Source organism: Oncorhynchus clarkii, chromosome 26, assembly GCF_045791955.1.
Source record: "Oncorhynchus clarkii lewisi isolate Uvic-CL-2024 chromosome 26, UVic_Ocla_1.0, whole genome shotgun sequence".
Taxonomy (NCBI): domain Eukaryota; kingdom Metazoa; phylum Chordata; class Actinopteri; order Salmoniformes; family Salmonidae; genus Oncorhynchus; species Oncorhynchus clarkii.
Window position 1 is genome coordinate 33,039,451 of NC_092172.1, and position 5,310 is coordinate 33,044,760.

The following is a 5,310-nucleotide window of genomic DNA, read 5'->3' on the forward strand; positions in this document are numbered from 1 at the left end:
TCTTCTGTCTTGTTGTTGTGGCTGCTCCTCTCTGATCACTAGCCAATCCTGTTATCAGTGCTTTAAAAAATACCCTTGAAACGTCTGCCACCATCAAATGACAGAGACCCCACAGATAAAACAGTCCCTGAACCGTTGGCTTACTTCAAACAGCCCTGTCTAGCCATGTCTGACTGGGTCTGTCTGTCTGTCTGTCTGTCTGTCTGTCTGTCTGTCTGTCTGTCTGTCTAGCCATGCATGACTGGGTCTGTCTGTCTGGGTCTCAGCTCTCTCTGTTAGTCTGTCTGTCTGTCTGTCTGTCTGTCTGGGTCTCAGCTCTCTCTGTCTGTTAGTCTGTCTGTCTCTCAGCTCTCTCTGTCTGTTAGTCTGTCTGTCTGGGTCTCAGCTCTCTCTGTCTGTTAGTCTGTCTGTCTGGGTCTCAGCTCTCTCTGTCTGTTAGTCTGCCTGTCTGGGTCTCAGCTCTCTCTGTCTGTTAGTCTGTCTGTCTGGGTCTCAGCTCTCTCTATCTGTTAGTCTGTCTGTCTGGATCTCAGCTCTCTCTGTCTGTTAGTCTGCCTGTCCGGGTCTCAGCTCTCTCTGTCTGTTAGTCTGTCTGTCTGTCTGTCTGTCTGTCTGTCTGTCTGTCTGTCTGTCTGTCTGTCTAGCCATGAATGACTGGGTCTGTCTGTCTGGGTCTCAGCTCTCTCTGTCTGTTAATCTGTCTGTCTGGGTCTCAGCTCTCTCTATCTGTTAGTCTGTCTGTCTGGGTCTCAGCTCTCTCTGTCTGTTAGTCTGTCTGTCTTGGTCTCAGCTCTCTCTGTCTGTTAGTCTGTCTGTCTGGGTCTCAGCTCTCTCTGTCTGTTAGTCTGTCTGTCTGGGTCTCAGCTCTCTCTGTCTGTTAGTCTGTCTGTCTGGGTCTCAGCTCTCTCTGTCTGTTAGTCTGTCTGTCTGGGTCTCAGCTCTCTCTATCTGTTAGTCTGTCTGTCTGGGTCTCAGCTCTCTCTGTCTGTTAGTCTGTCTGTCTGGGTCTCAGCTCTCTCTGTCTGTTAGTCTGTCTGTCTGGGTCTCAGCTCTCTCTGTCTGTTAGTCTGTCTGTCTGGGTCTCAGCTCTCTCTGTCTGTTAGTCTGTCTGTCTGGGTCTCAGCTCTCTCTGTCTGTTAGTCTGTCTGTCTTGGTCTCAGCTCTCTCTGTCTGTTAGTCTGTCTGTCTGGGTCTCAGCTCTCTCTGTCTGTTAGTCTGTCTGTCTGGGTCTCAGCTCTCTCTGTCTGTTAGTCTGCCTGTCTGCCTGTCGATCGATCAATGGGTCTGTCTGTCCTGGTGCCAGCACTCTGTCACACAATGTTAGTCTAACAGAATAAAAATGACCTGAATAGAGTGGGTCGCACACAATCAACAGAACACACTCCTGCTTGTGTGCAAAATGACAAATATTAAAAAAAAACATTTAAAAAACAACATTTAAACCATTTTCATTTCTAATGTGTCAATGTCTCTCATGTTTGGTACTTATTCACACTTCACGAGAGGAGGGATCCATTGGATTTAACCCTCTGTGTGTACTCTGTGGAGTGACTGTTGAGTGGCCCCTCAAGTCGTCCGCTTGGGGGATTACAGGGGCTCCATCCCTAGACAAAGGAAGTGAACTCAGGGGCCAGGCAGAGAGAGAGAGAGAGACAAACAGACAGACAGAGGTAGTCGGAGAGAGAGAAGGCAAGAAGGGCCTTCTATGCCATCAAGAGGAACATAGAATTCGACATACCAATAAGGATCTGGCAAAAAATACTTGAATCAGATATAAAACCCATTGCCCTTTATGGTTGTGAGGTCTGGGGTCCAATCACCAATCAATAATTCACAAAATGGGACAAACACCAAATTGCTAAAATATAACGTAAAACACCAAATAATGTATGCAGAGCAGAATTAGGCTGATACCTGCTAATTATAAAAATCCAGAAAAGAGACGTTAAATTCTAAAACCACCTAAAAGGAAGCGATTCCCAAACCTTCCACAACAAATCCATCACCTACAGAGAGATGAACATGGAGAAGAGTCCCCTAAGCAAGCTGGTCCTGGGGCTCTGTTCACAAACACAAACATACCCCACAGAGCCCCAGATCAGCAACACAATTAGACCCAACCAAATCATGAGAAATAAACAGATAATTACTTGACACATTGGAAAGAACTAACAAAAAAACAGAGCAAACTAGAATGCTATTTGGCCCTAAACAGAGAGTACACAGTGGCAGAATACACTGTGACTGACCCAAACTTAAGGAAAGCTTTGACTATGTAGAGACTGAGTGAACATAGCCTTGCTATTGAGAAAGGCCGCCATAGGCAGACCTGACTCAAGGGAAAACAGGCTATGTGCACACTGCCCACAGGTGGAAACCGAGTTGCACTTCCTAGCCTCCTGCCCAATGTATGACCATATTAGAGACACATATTTCCCTCAGATTACACAGATACACAAAGAATTTGAAAACAAGCCCAATTTTGATAAACTCCCATATCTACTGGGTGAAATACCACAGTGTGCCATGCGGAATTGTTTTCGTTTGAACTGTCAGTGAATTTGGGTTTCGTTTTATTAGCTCATGTTTTACAGGTGTTTTTTCCCTGAACTGTGTCTGAGTGGGGTTTTCGTGGCTATTACTGTAGTCCGGTGTCCTGTTGTTTTTTGAGCTAGTTAAATAAAACACCCTTTTCTTTGGAACTGGTTTCACCTGCGCCTGACTCCACACCCACATCTCCTTGGGGAGATCTCACACTTTGACTATGTACAGACTCAGTGAGCATAGCCTTGCTATTGAGAAAGGCCGCCATAGGCAGACCTGACTCTCAAGGGAAGACAGGCTATGTGCACACTGCCCACAAAATGAGGTGGAAACTGAATTGCACTTCCTAACCTCCTGCCCAATGTATGACCATATTAGAGACACATATTTCCCTCAAATTACAGAAACCCACAAAGAATTTGAAAACAAGCCCAATTTTGACAAACTCCCATATAATTTGGGTGAAATACCAGTGTGCCATCACAGCAGCAATATTTGTGACCTGTTGCCACAAGAAAAGGTCAACCAGTGAAGAACAAACCCATATTTATGTTTATTAATTTTCCCTTTTGTACTTTAACTATTTGCACATAATATGACATTTGAAATGTCTTTATTCTTTTGTAACTTTTATGAGTGTAATGTTTACTGTTCATTTGTATTGTTTATTTAACTTTTGTTTATGATCTACTTCACTTGCTTTGACAATGTAAACATATGTTTACCATGCCAATAAAGCCCTTAAATTGAAATTGAATTGAAAGAGAGAGTGGGGACGAGACACAACTCCATCTCATCCTAAACCCCTGCCCCCAACTTCACCCTAGCCCCGTCTTGACAGACCCCCCTTCTAAAAATAGGAAGTCCTTTTTCCAAGGCGATGTGACGTTGGGAATCATTTGTGGTGTTTCTATTCTGGGAGGTAATCTGTTGCGTCTGGGGTTATGTGTGCTACTGCTGCAGGAGTGTCAGAGGAATTATCCATCCTCTCCGGTTGTTCATGACAGAATGCCCAAGGATGTCCGGAACTCTGTACCTCTGGGCTTTGTCAAGAGGCAGCCAGTGAATGAATGGCAGACAGGATTAGAAGGAGAGGGGGGGGGGGTGGAGGAGAGAGGAGGAGAGCATGTGAGACAGAGAGAGAGAGAGAGAGAGAGAGAGAGAGAGAGAAACTCACAGAGACCAGATTTGCCAGTCCAAGAGTAAGTCTCTCTCCACTCCAACAAGTCCTCTTCAGAGTGCTCCAGCAATACTTTAATCTGAGCTTAGTGTGAACGTATAATGAGAATAGAAGCCATATAGATATGAATGGAAAGGCCTCTTTTCCTGGCCTTGCCTGCTCGCTACTAATCTCTAATCTTGCAGACAGTGGAAAATGCTTTCTCACGTTCTCTCAGTTTATAGGCTACAGAATCTTCCTCCCTGACACTTTTCATTCAAAATATTGCAACTGTTTCTCTGCCCCTATTGTGAATGATTTCAAAATGTTCTTGACACAATTGTTTCGACACCAACTCCTTCCCATAACATGTACAATAACAGGTTAAATCAACACTTGCTTTTAAACTCTGAATCACTGCTTGCACAAAACCCGAGGGAAAAACAGCCCTGACTATTTATCTATTTATCAAGTCAAACTCAGTTTGGTGATAGAGGCAGAAAGTGACGTCACAAGGCAGGATCAAAGAACCAGTTATCTTCCCTAAATATTCAACAACAAAAAAACGTCCTATAATCCCAGTTCACAAAAAAAGACTGACTAGAAACTATAATGGTATGATTTACTGGATATATCTCCCACCCAAATTAATTTGCTTCCTTCTTAATAAAATAGAAAATCCCCAAGTACATATCAACGTTTATCGAAGTCAGCTGGCTTACTTATAGGATCCTGCTTTGTGATGCACCCCTCTGATGTCATTCTGTTGCCTACCTAAGTACTTCTTCCATCCTGCCCTCGTCGCCTCATTGAGTAGGCTCTCAGACACAGACAACTGGAGGGTCTGAGCTGTGGGCTCTGTGGGAGACGCATTAAACACTTTACAGTCTGCTGCCTCCATTGACAGTCATGACAGAGTGTCAGACCTATTGAATTCTATAGTCAAGGCTTAGTTGATCTGCTATGAGGAATGTGGTAAAAAAGATCTCCATCCCACTTCGAATTTCCTCTGGCCAAATAGATGGTCACAGCAAGTGTGCTTTCTAAAGTGCAGAAACAAAAACACTCACTCTCACACACACACACACACACACACACACACACACACACACACACACACACACACACACACACACACACACACACACACACACACTGAAACATAACAAAACTACTGCATCATTATACGTAAAATACAAAAATGAAGTATAACAAAAGTTCTCTTCCCTCATCCAGAGAATTCACGTGTCCTTCCCTGTCAAATGAATAATATCAACCAAAATAAAAGAGTCCACCAAAACCCCTGCCTCAGCCACCACCTTCGCTCCTCCGTGGAAGGTTTATTCTAGGAGCATTACCATATGGACCGAGACGCGGGCTCAATGAGTGAAAGGGCCTTGGTTGAGGCTGTCTGTAACAGGATTATGGGGATATTATGGTGAGTAGGAGTGGCTCCCGGTGTAACTGGCTGTGATGTGAATAGGATTTCTGTGTGTCTGGTCTGATCAGGGCCGAGGCTGGGGGAGGGCTACTCTCCTCTCCCCTCCTCTACTCCAGATAATCCTTTACTGTTCTCTTCTCACCCCCTGGCCGACCGGTCGACCTTC